Source organism: Pteropus alecto, unplaced genomic scaffold (genome assembly GCF_000325575.1).
Source record: "Pteropus alecto unplaced genomic scaffold, ASM32557v1 scaffold3, whole genome shotgun sequence".
In the NCBI taxonomy this organism is placed as follows: Eukaryota; Metazoa; Chordata; class Mammalia; order Chiroptera; family Pteropodidae; genus Pteropus; species Pteropus alecto.
In genome coordinates, this window is record NW_006442484.1 from 52,802,487 (window position 1) to 52,816,459 (window position 13,973).

At 30.0% G+C, this 13,973-nt stretch overlaps 1 pseudogene; it reads left to right on the forward strand.

Annotated features, from left to right (window-relative positions):
- Positions 1–4,147: 4,147 nt before the first annotated feature.
- On the forward strand, positions 4,148–4,266 carry LOC112470640 (annotated as a pseudogene).
- The last annotated feature ends 9,707 nt before the right edge of the window (positions 4,267–13,973 follow it).

The following is a 13,973-nucleotide window of genomic DNA, read 5'->3' on the forward strand; positions in this document are numbered from 1 at the left end:
TGTAAATCTTATTTGATGCCATATAATGACTTTTGGTGGGATTCTGCTTATTCATCACATCTTTCCCATGTATGCCTTGAAACTAATAAATATCTCCAACATAAATGCAAATCCAAAAAACTAGAGAGGGGAAAACTTTAAATTAATTGAAGAAGTAATGAAGTAACTTAGTTTATTAAAAAATTATCAAGTTAAAATAGTCACACTGGGAATACTGGATGGTATATTGGGATTTTAGAAAGGAATTAACTACAGTTATTTAAAAAATATTTTCATATACATGATATATGGCATATTGTTATACTCATTACACATGTCATCTCAAAATGAAGCCTTGGATGTTCCTCTTAGTCAATTGTTCCTTTCGCTTTACTATAGGACTTTGTTCACAGCTATTTTCCAGCACTCGACAAAGACTTCCATATACTAGAGTCATTTACGTTTTTATTAGTTTCCTAATACAATTTTCAGATGTGTGTAGAAAATGCCTCTTCAAATATGATGGATTTCTTAGTTCATAGCAGAGGGCTTAGTATCTAGCAGATGCACCATATATGTAAATTTTATTGAATTCAACCTGATTGAACTAAATTGAAATCATGGAGAAAGAGTTCTAAATGCAATGAGTAGCAAATACATTTGTGAAGATTAAATGTTAGGGCTGATTTCGCAGTAAAAAACATAAAAGATATTTATAATATCAGATGGAAATAAGAAGTTACCACAAAAGAGATACAGAAGCACAGAGGGAAGAATATTAAACTATGAATGAAAATAATTGCTTCCTGGGCCTATTTATGAAAACAATAGCTCTATGATCATAAACAAATTAAAAATATTTTACTATTTTAAAATGGTAACTATCCATCTTATAAATCTAATAGAATTCTTAATGTAAAAATTAATATATGTGAACATATTTCCTGAAACATAAAGGACATTAAAATATAAAGTGCCATTATTGTTGCATTTATTAATATAATGTATAATTATGAATAGTTGTAATAATATTATATTGAAAGAGATATTTGTTCAACAAGTATAATATGCAAGTCATCATTGTAGGTGATAAATATTTAAGAGGGAAAGAAACTTGCAAGTATCTTTTCCTTCATGACTTTTTATTTAGTAAATTATGTAATACAGCATTCTTGCCATTTTTGAGTGAAGAGATGAAAAATTTCCAAATTAGCTCAACAACAGTTTAATCTTATATATCTATTAAGGGATATTCCTTAGAGATATTGCTATAATAATGAATGACCAGAAAGGAGGTTCAATATTAGTTATTTAAAATATCTTCTTGAAAGAAAGACTTCTCTGTAGACTAACTCACCTTGAAGTTTTTCAATTCTAAATTATTAAAAATTTTATATGACCTTTCTCTAAAGGACAGTTCATATCCTTTGCTAAGAAGGAATCAATTCTAACCTAGGCAAACATTGTCTTCATGGTGCTATTTGATCATGTTACATGCAAAAGATTATGTTTATTAAATATACAAAGGAATTCAGGTCCGTGGAAAGTGAAAAGTGGTGAAAGCAAGTCATACTAAAGAAAAAAAAATTAAAAAAGTAAAGTAGCTAATGAATGCTGAAGTGCAAATACAACTGAAAGATTATTTAAGATAGCCAAATATTGCAAGATAGATTTTGATATGTAGATGGAACTCAGTATTTGATGAGTAAATGGAAGGAAAATTGAAGGTTTAAGTTAGTTTGTATGCTATTAGTCAAGTGTTGTACTTAAAGGAGATGGTATATAAAAAGTAAAATAGTAAATTGACCTATTCATTCATCCCCAAAACATATGCCCAGCATTACTCTAGGACTTTATAATAAAAGGAGAAAATATATGTTTCTTGGCTTCAAGGACCCACATGTTGACTTCAATAACTGCGATAGAAAGACATATTTTGTGCTCAGCCTGAAGATATCTGCAAAGTAGTTTTATCTCCTCATCTCTATCATTAAGAAGCAAGGGTCAAGAGAAAAATGAAGTTCTGTTGGTGTACCGAGCCCTCGAGAAGGAGCCTGTGCCCTCCATCCTGCCCCCGTCCCTGTCCCTCATCCCACCTTCCAAAAGAAAGAGTTTCCAGGCGCTGTGCCCGTCCTGCCTGCCAGGCCCCCATGCAAAGACAGCCTCCGCTCCACGCCATCCCATGGCAGCGTCAGCAGCCTGAACAGCACCGGCAGTTTGTCTCTCAAGCACAGCATCAAGCAAACACAAGTACGGTGCCCTCTGTGTGAGTCGCCGCTTCTCAGAGCAGCTGTTTTGTGTGTAGAGCCCCAGTGAAATGTTTCTTGGGAGCAAGTAATTTGTGACCCCAAAAAGGCAACATTTGTGATTAAAAATATTTGTGACAGGTAAAAAAAAAGAAAAAAAGAAAAAAAAAAAAGACTTTTTTTATGGCAGTCATTTTATTCTCCTACATTTTGATAAATCCCAGAAAAATATATGGAGCCCCTCTATTAGTACTTAAAACTGCCCTGAGAAAAAGTCCATTTCAATCTCTGTTATGCAACAAGATTGACTATGGTGCTCTATCCCCTCTCCTTAGAAGTAAGAAACAATGAGCTAGAGGGAAGGAAGGCCTAAATCCTACTTTATATTCTGACATCGCACATTTAAAAATAGATGATTGTTTCAAGATGTGGAAAACAAGAATTGAGGCTGTTGGCACACTGGAAATTAGGAATCAAGATGAATCTTGATATCTCTAAATTTTCTCTATCTACTCTTGGACTTGGCACGTACCTTTGAATGCACTATTTCTAACATATTAAATTGGCCAAAAATGAGTATTCTAATTCTGGGAGGTAAAGTTTAGAGTATAAAGCAAGATGGCTAAAACTCATTCCCTATGACCCACCAGTTCAATATTCAAGATTTCAGTCTAAGGAAATAGTCAGATAGGTGCAAACTAATATATTTATAAAAATGTTTATCACAGCATGATTTGTTATAATGAAAAATTAGAAACTTCCTAAAAGTGGCAAATCAAATTAATTATGGTATATCATAAGATTAATGAAAATAAACCCTGATATAAATATATTTAGAGGTATAGGAAATTCCTCATTGTGGTACATTAGATAGAAATCCATATAAAATGGTAAAGCAAAGAGTTAAATGAGGTCCAGAAACATCAGTCTGCTGCAGTCCTACAGTTTTCAGATAGAGAATTATAACAATGGCATCCTGACATTAAGCTTTACCTATATGGTTCACAACACAAAAACTAGCATTTCTCAGTGGTAAGTAGTGTACCAAATGATTGGAATCTCTATTTTACAAAATTTAAAAAACTATGTCACCATCATCACAATTTTGAAAAATTTTTGATAAGAAAATAGCATGTGAGTTTTATGCTATATCTGAATTCTAGATGTGATATTTTGATGCAAGGTTTTTTTTTTTTTTTAACTTTTTTCTAACATTTTCTAGTTGAAAGATTTCACATAAAAATCTGACAGCCATACATAACTTAGAAATCAAAAATTCCTTATAAATAATACGATCATGGGACATGACTAAATGATGTCCACATATATCTACCCCTCACAACAATTTTGATTTCCTTCTAAATAAAAAAAGTGTTAAAAATTTCATTAGTTTTAATTTTAAAAAAATTAAGTGTTTAATCTCAAATCAAGATATGTAAACAATTTCCATAGATAGAGAAAAAAGCATACCATTGGAAATGAAAACAAGTGTATGAAAATAATAAACAATAATTTAAATATATATGGTTATACATACAATTTAATGTAATAAAAATTTATTATATCCTCTAAAAAATGAGAAGAAGGTGGTGGTTGGTAGAGGGGCATTATGAATGAGTGATACTTTGGAAAGGCAATCTTTCTGTAGCATTTCCTTAGTAATATTTCAAAACTTTGGGGGTTCCCCATTACCTTTCATTAAAGTTGTACTTTAAAAGTTATGACACAGAAAATCACCCTTTAAATAAAACAAAATGCTAAGGCAAATGTGCTTCTAGCCACATGGGAAAAGCAAATGGGCTAAAAACAGACTTTGGGTTTATAAAAGATGGATATGTACAGCTTGGATATGTTCACAAAGCAATAAGTTGTGCAGTTCAAATTTATTCCCTATGTATAGTCTGATTAGAAAATATTGTTGAATCTACGGCCATGCTACCCTGAACAAGCCGATCCTGTCTTGATCTCGGAAGCTAAGCAGGGTCGGGCCTGGTTAGTACTTGGATGGGGGATCCCCTAGGAAGACCAGGTGCTATAGGTGTAAAAAAAATAAAATAAATAAAAAATAAAGTATTGTAAGCTGACAAGGTCCTTGCAATTTGTGAGGTCAACCAAGAGTTGCCTCGCCTAAAAAAAAAAGAAAAGAAAGAAAAAGAAAATATTGTTGAGTGAAATAGTAAAGATATCTTTGCCTAAAACTATAATGTCAAAATATATTTATTTAGTATTTCTACATGAAGTAAATTATACAAAGAAAAGTAATCTTTATCTGGAAGGTGGTATAACTTTTCGTGAGCTATCATAGTACAGAGTTATATAACCCAGCTGTCTGCGTGTGAGTCAATCTATAGGATATAACCTTTGAGGAGAGTAGCTTGTTTGGCCTGCAGGCCATCTAAGAAGTTAGAAAAAAGTCAAATTTTCAGGATATTTCTTGGAATCTCTGAGAGCATGGACACATTCATTTTAGAAATTTGGTCATGCCATGCACAAGGTAATTTCTAGGCATGTTGAGAGGTAATTTTCCACTAAATCATTCATATCTTCTACAAAAGGAAAAACTCCTCATTAGTTACCTATAGCTCCATACTCTCCCCACAGGCTGATCAATTGATCAAATACATAATTAGAGAAAAAAGATAAAGAGAATTTTAAAAATAAGTTTTTAAAAACTTATTTATTTTAATATAAAATATGTGAAAGTGCTTTCTAAGAACACAGCAAGCAGTCATGTATAAGAAAAAAAATTGTCATAAAAATTATGAAAAAATTCTTCCTAAAAAATTCTACCTACATATTTTAGACTTTAATAACTGGCATATAAATATTAACATATTCAGGAAAAGATTAGAAAGAATCATTTTAAAAATATAATTCTTAACATTTTTGAAATATGTAATTAAATCTCACTTGTATTAGAAGAAATAACATTTTAATCTATTTTTTAATAGGCAAGATAACATCAACACTATATAGGGAGCCTAAGGGATATAGGCTGAGTTTTGATCAAATGTAAATTAATAGATTTAAACATATATGATTAGAGAATAAATATAATCTAGAATATGAAAGGAAACATTAATACATTATTTAAAAATTAGTGGTGGAAAATTTATATTAGTTTTCAAAACATTGCCAAGTAATATTTTTTGGGAATAAATCACTACTGTAATTTCTTCAAAGAGAAGAAAATATCTGATTAGAACAACTGGCAAATATTTGAAAAAGCACACCAATAAATGTACATCAAAAATACTGCATGGAACATAAGAGTCATCGGAGTTGCTATTGAATTTTCCAAAAATTAAATTCAAAATGTACATAAATTCCTTTGGAACACCTGAGTTTTTCCATTACGTAACATGTTGGGAAAAATAACACCTGACAAACTCCAAAGAAAAGTACAACTATTCTTTAGCTTTTTAAGGCACATGATATGATTAGTCCAAGTAAATGTAAATATTTATTGAACATATCATATGCAAAATACTACATTTAACATGCAAATTATCTCAGGAAACCTAGTCATATATTAAGAAAGACAAAACCCATATAAAATAGCTAAAGTGAAAACATCATAGGGTCAAAAATAAATATCTTCATAATACCAACCAAGTCTTGGATCAGATCAAAGAGCTACTAAAGACATCTTTTTGCTGGAACTCTGCTCTTTCTAGATTGTTATTGTTGAAATGGTAATTATAATGAGATATTGACATGGTGATTGAAAGATGCCAACAGATTCAAACAACAGTTACAGTTTCCTCCACATAAGTGGCCAAAGGGAGCAGAAGGTGTAGTCATAGCAGCATTGAGGGTTATTTGATTAAACTCACCTAACCTTCAGCTTCCAGTATTATCAACTATAGGAGTAAGAGCCTCATATCTTTCATAGGGAATTTTAATATACTCCCAGCCTTTGGTTCTGTTCACATAGTCTTAAATAATTCACAAACACCATAGCACATACTATGTGGTATTAAACTCTGAGACTGATTGGATCAAAGATTTATTTCCTAAATTCAATTTCTTAGTCATAGCATATACCTATCACACACTGGTAAATTCACCTGGCCACACTCTAACTCCTATTAATAGTAGCTGGGTTATCATGTAAGTTTACAATTACCACACTTATACCAATCTCAGATCTTCAAAGTGAAAAAACAGACAAACAATAACATTTCAGGCTAAAATTGTCATATTAGCATATGATTCTAAACCTTCCAAGATAATAGAAAGAGAAAAAAATAACTTACTAACAACCATAATCAAAAGGGCAAAATACAAGCTAAATGTAAGTAAATGCAAAGTAATTCATTGAGAAATATTTTAAAAGTCACAAATAAAACAATAGCTTATAAAATTTATTTATACCAAGAAAAGAACATAGGAAACCATATAAATCGTTTCATGACAATTTTGACTTAAAAAAACTAAGAAAACTCTGATACTGACATACAAAATAATATACATCTTTAAAGATAATATCTAACATTTTATGATGTCACTTTACAATTTAAAATACCCTTTCATAGATTGTAACACATTTAATTCTCAAAACTAGCTTATCACCCTTATTTTAGGATTTATCATCCCTATGTAAGAACACCTAAATCAAGGAAGTTAGGTAGCTTTTTCAACCTGTGCTGATATGCAGTGAACAACAAACTACAAAACATTAATTCTTACCTACTCTGAACACCCTTTCCACCCTCATTTCATTTTATCACACAAATAGTGAAACAGTGAAGCCTTCTCTCCACTTTAAACTCTTTTTCTCCACCTCAAAAATGCCATGGGAAATATTTCAAACTGGACAGTTTAAGACTGAACAAAAATATAATCAAAATTTCAAATTCAAACTGAAAACTACCTTGCATATGCGTCCTCTGGAAAGATGAAACTTGACTGATCTCTTCCTCATGATTCCTTCTTTCAAATGACTCTTTTTTTCACCTGAAGCAAATAGGTACTGGAATCAAAAGGGTAATTAGGTGTAACTGGGAATTTTTGTGCCAGTTGGATACCAGCAAAACAATAGAACAGATCTCATTATGCAGGAAAATGTATGGAAGAAAAATGAGCACTGCTGTATAAAACAGTCTGTAGAGAAAAGAGACGCTACCTTATTTTTGAATATGATTAGAGTGAAATTCATTTGTTGAGCAGGAAGTAATGGCAACCATTAATGTAATAGAAAATACAGAGGAATTTATATATCAGCAAGTGGAAAACTGATTGAATTGCAACTTGTTTAAGCATGCGAAAATAAAGGGGGAAAAGTAAAAGAGAAAGAGCAACATAAGTAAGAGCTAAAGTAAATTAGAAAAACTTGAATTACATATCGAAGTTGTTAGGCTAAGTGAGAGTAGTAAAGGAGATTAAATACAACAGAATTTTCAAGTTGAGTTAAAAAAAGAAAACAGAAACGTAGTTTTACTAAAATCACAATGCAAAGTGACAAAGTAGTTGAAAATAAAAATTTGGAAAGCTATCCATGTCAAACAAAAATAAAACAAAAATGATAAACGATCACGTGTTAGAGCAAGGATCAATGTACTAAGATACCTAGTATAGCAAATAATATTATGTAATGACTAAGATCTAATTTATTAAGATTAACAAGAGTGATAAACCTCAAACTATAAAATTCCTGCAAACATATACACATATTGGTATTTTAATATGTAACACTGAAACTCTTAGAAATAAAGAATTTAAGTGAAGAATGTCAATAAACCTCCTAATTGATATTATTCTGCCCATTGAACATATACAAAAGTTGATCTCGTACTTCATTTTTATAAATAATATTTAGGTAAAGATAAAAGAGAAAAAGAATGAAAACATACAGATATCAATAGAGATTGAGGTTTAACCATATTAACTTTTTATTAAGGCTTAATATAAAAAACATATAAATTTTTATATTTTTTAATAAACTGCTCAATTATGTTTTAATCAATATGCACACATGCAAAACTATACAGATCAGATATAGAACATTTCCAATATCTTAGAAGGCTCCATCGTGTTGCTTTTCAGTAAGTAAATATCCTCTCTTTTGACTTCCATCACCATGAATTTTGCTTGTTATAAAATTTAATTTCAGCATATTCAAGGAATCATACTGTATGGAATCAGGTATATCTGGATTCTTTGACTCAATAAGTCACATGTGAGCTTTATTCACATTCTTGAATACTTTAGTGGATTGTTTTTCATTGCTGTGACTTATTGCATTGTATTTGTATGCTACAATTTAGTTAGCCTTTCTCTTGTTGGTGGGTTTTGAGTTGTGTCCAGTTTTTGCCAACTATGAATAAAATGCAATGAGTTTGTATTATCATAGTTATGTGCATGCAGTTCTCCTGAGTTTATACCATAGCAGTGGGGTGCATGAGTCATAGATGTAGAAATATGTTAAACTTTAGTAGATTCTAACAAAGAGATGTCTAGAACGGTTGTAAAAATTTACTTATCATCAGCAATGTACGGGAATTCTACTTGTTTAGTATTTTGCCATTACTTTGCATTCTTAATCTTAATTTTAACTCTATTGACATGTTTGCTGTTATTTCATGGCAGCTTTAATTTGCATTTACATGAAAATAAGTAATTTGAACATATTTTTCATTAACTAATTGGCGACTTGGATACCATTTTTTATGAACCGCCTTTTCAAATATTTCGTTCATTTTTTTAGTTAGTTGTTTTTTGTTTGTTTGTTTGTTTTTACTTTTTAGACCTGTGCTAATATGCAGTGAACAATGAACTACAAAACATTAGGTCTTACCTGCTCCAAGCATTAGGTATGATAAATGAACCATGTGTACTTGAAAATAATGTATTTAGGAAGTTAAGTGTAGGTTAAATTGATAATACAGTTGTTCAATTTTCTACATTTTTACTGAATTATGTTTGCTGCTTCTATTACTTAATTAGACACATGAAAATCTCCAAATATGAAAATAATTTATCTAGTTCTCCTTTTAGTTTTGTCTATTTTTGCTTTTATATTTTGAAGGACTATTATGCATTTGTTTCCGTATTTCATCATTCTGAAATGTTTTCCTTAATCTCCAGTAATATTCTTGCATTAAATTCTACTTTATTTTATATTACTATAATCACCTTCACTATTTTTACTTATTATTTTAATTACAGATTTTCTTCTATTCATTTACTTTCAGCCCATCTGTTACTTTGTTTTTAAAGTGTATCTCTTTTTTAAAAGTGTACAGTTGGGTTTGTAATTTTGTGTATTTTTACCATTCTGGCAATCTTTATATTTTGATTCATGAGATCATCCCATCTTTATTTACTATAATGACTGATATAGTTGAGTTTAAATCCACAATCTCATTATATTTTATTGTCCCGACTATTTTTGCTTTTCTTTTCCATTTATTTTATATGGAGAGGCAAAAGACCCAGAGAGCCAAAAATACTGAAAGAAAACAAAACTGACTCTACCAATTTCAAGATTTGCTATAAAGCTTCAGTAATCAAGACAGTGTGGTATTGGTGAAAGAGACAAGTAGATCAATGAGACAGAATAGAGAACTCAGAAGTAGACCCCCATAAATATAGTGAACTCATCTCTGAAAGAAGCAAAGGCAATACAATGGAGCAGAGTCTCTTCAACAAATGGTGCTGGAATAATTGGACATCCATATGCAAAAAATAAATCTAAACACAAACCTTATACCCTTCACAAAAAATAACTCAAAATGCATCATACCCTTAAATGTAAAGTGCAAGAGTATAAAAATTCTACAAGATAACTTTGTAGAAAACCTAAATGACCATGGGTATGGTAATGCCTTTTTTAGATACAACATCAAAAAAATGATCCATGAAAGAAATCATTGATAACCTGGACTTAGTAAAATTAAAAATTTTCCTCTGTGAAAGACAATATCAAGAGAATTTAAAGATAAGTCACAGATTTTGTTCATGTCACACAAGTCACAGAAAATATTTGCAAAAGATATCTCATAAGGGACTGTTATTTAAATATGCAAAGAACTCTTAAAACTCAACATTAAGAAAACATTTAAATTTTAAAAATGGACCAAAGAACTTAAAAAGACAACTCACCAAAGAGTACATATACAGATGACAAATACGGATATAAAAAGATATTCTATATCATGTTATCAGGGAAGTACAAATTAAAAGAAAAATGAGATATCACCACATACCTATTAAAATGGCCAAAATCCAGAACACCAACAGAACCAAATATTGATGAGAATGTGGACCAACAAGAATGCTCATTCATTGCTGGTGAGAATGAAAAATGGTACAGCCACTTTGGAAGACAGTTTGGCATTTTCGTAGAAACTAAACATATTCTACCATGTGATCCAGAAATTGCACTACTTGATATTTACCCAAAGAAGCTGAAAACTTATGTACACATGGAAGCCTGCACATGGAAAGCTGGGGTCTGAATGTTTGTGTCCCAACAAAATTCATATGTTGAAACCCTAGCCCCTAAAGGTGATGGTATTAATAGGTGGGGCCTCTGGGAGGTGTTTAGATCACCTTCTTTTATAACAGCACTAATCTCATTGAGGGCTACACCCTCAATGAGATTAGTGCTGTTATAAAAGAAGTTCCACTAGCTCCTTTTTCCATTTGTATATGTCATTATACATTTATCCAAATTTATCCAAAATTTTTAATACAGCAAAAGAAACTGCTTCTTCCTTAACTTAAATACATCTTTATGTTGTTAAAGAAATACGGAAGCCTAGTATGACACTAAGTGAATACTAAGGTATTCTATGAATTTGGGTTAATTATGATGTGTCGATGTTTGTCTACCTAGGTAAAAAATGTATCATTCTGGCGGGTGATACTGATAATGGAAGATGCTATGCATATCTAGAGAAAGGGATATACGAGAAATCTCTGTAACCTTTCTCTCAATTTTGCCATAATACTAAAACTGCTTTAAAAACATGAATTCATAAATAATTTAAATTAATGATGTCTAATAAACTCTAAAGTTACAATGAGTAGCTGTGACGTATTGGAGTAAACATTAACAACTTCCATACAATGAAAGCACTTTTTAACACCGACTTCATTTACTACAAACTGCCCTCTGTGTTATCATTTTTATATATTTTATATATTTTATAGAATTAAAATATATATTTTATATATTTTATATATTTTAATTCTATATTTGTTATAACCCTTTAAGACATTTTATTATTGTTTCTTTAGTTAATAGTGTTTTTAAAATAAATAGCCACATAATATCTTTTACATGACTCCTATTATTTTACAAATTTCTATGTTTCCATATCAGATCATTTTCTTCTGAGATTCCTTTCTTTCATCTAGAAGAACTATATTAGTGTGTCTCGAATTTATGTATCTACTGGTAATAAAATCTCTCAATATTTTATTTTTCTAAAATCATATTTTGCCTTTATATTTATAGGATACTTTTCAGTAAAAATAGAATTTAGGTTGGTGGTTTCTTTTCATTTTCTTTCTTTTTAAAAAATGCATATCAACCCTTTGATGATGTCATTCCATTGTCCGGCTTTTACAGTTTCTGTTGAAAACTCATCTGTCAGTCTTATCGGTCTTTTCCTGGAGTCAATGTATCTTTTATCCATGGCTGCCAGTTTGTTTATGATTTTTACATAGTTCTGCTTCTCTCCATATAATCCTATATCTTAATATTCATACAATGATATATTACTCAGTAATTAAAAGGAGTGTTACTGACACTGACATATGTAAAACATTGATTGTTTTTTAATTGAGATTTTGATTGAAAAAAACTTATACAAAAATATACATTTTATGATTTTATTTATGTGAAGTTCTAGAATAGATAAAACTAACCATGGTGAAAAGTGAATCAATGATTAACAGAAAAGGAGTGATGATAAAGTTCTATTTTTTCATTATGATATTGAGTTACATTCTACTCATTTGTTAAATCTCATTAAAAGGTACACTTAAAATTGGTTCATTTCACTGTATGTAAAATTTATTTCATCAAAAATATATAAGATTATTTAGTTCTAATTTTAATCAAATGTGCAATAACATGTTTAGGAGTAAACTATGTTGATATCTATAAGCTCCTTCAAAATGAATAAAATAGAATATGAATTGATAGATGGTTATATTTATAGGTAAATGAAAGTAGTGTAATATATCATAATTGGTGCAGTTCAGAACTAGTAATATTTGTCAAAAATGATTCTAAAAGTAATTATTTCTTCATATCACCATCATATTCAAATTTCTTATATCCTAAAAAATTATATCATAAAAAATATTAGTACATTCGCCAAGTTGCAATACAAAATACTTTGCTAGTTTAGTTTATTCTATGAGATGATCTTCCATAAATTCCAAGTAAACACTGAATATTTCAAATCATGGTATTACTAGAAAGTGTATCTGAATTACCTTTTTTCCTATTAATTCACTAAATATTGTCAAATAAATAACTTTGATGCAACTTTTTATTATAGTCTTAAAACATGATTCTTTAGCCATTGCAACCCCTAATGCTATTTAAAAGATGTCAAAACAAACCCATTAATGTTTAAATATGAAATATTAAACATACGCTTCTCTAAACATTTAATGATTAAACATTAAATAATAAAGGTAATATTTTAATGAATTTAATACTGTCCATGAAAGGAACAAATGCAACTTGTTTTTATATATCATGTAAGACTTAAGGAAATATAAAAATCATAATTTTCAAAAGAGATAGTGTCTACAGATTATTTTGATATGCTCTACAGTAACAATTATCAATGAAGAAGGTAATAATATATTATATATGTGTGTGATTTTATTTAAAAATATCAAACTAATTTGTTTGAAAGTGTATTCTGAAATTTGTCTTCCATCAAAAGAATATCTAAAAATGTATATAAATGCTGTAATTAATTTGTTTTATCAAAATTAATTTAAATTTAAATAATCATTCACAGGATAACTTGTTAGCCTGGCTACTGACAAAAAGAAAAGAAAGTAATATAATTTTTGCAAATACAGCTTCACTTGCTTCACTTTGGAAAAAAAAAAAGAATATTCCTTGCTTGATGAAATTGATATAAATATCCTTTTCCATCCTTGTCAACATATTTCCATGAGACCAGTTTCTCTACAGTGAGTTATTACTGTGTACTGAGAAAGAAATTATAGGTTAACAGTAATTTTCTATGTTATCATCAATATATACACTTTCAATAAACACATGTATCAATATTTAAAATTTTAATACAGTGAAAGTGCTTATTCCTTCTTAACCTAAATACATCTTTATGTTGTTAAAGAAATATGAAAGCCTAGTATGACACTAAGTTTTTTACTTGAACAAATGAAAAGATAGAATAACCACTAACTAAGAGGAGACCAAGGTAGGAAAAGTGGGTTTTTTGTTTGTTTTTTATTTCGGGGTAGAGATCAGAAAGTCAGGTTTGGCTATGTGCCAAGGTCATGATCTCTAATACACACAGAGATGAACATGCTGGTTAGACAGTTAACAGGAGTGAAGAGAAGTACAGATTGGAGACACACATTTCAGTGTTGTCACCTTGTGAAAGTAATTTAAAGTCATGAAAACGGAAAAGTTCCCCAAGAGAGTGCACATAGCTAAAAAAGAAAAGAAACAGAAATTGAGACTATAAGAGATGTAGAAATAAGGAGGAACCAGCAAATGAGGAATAAAGAATTTTGTGAGAT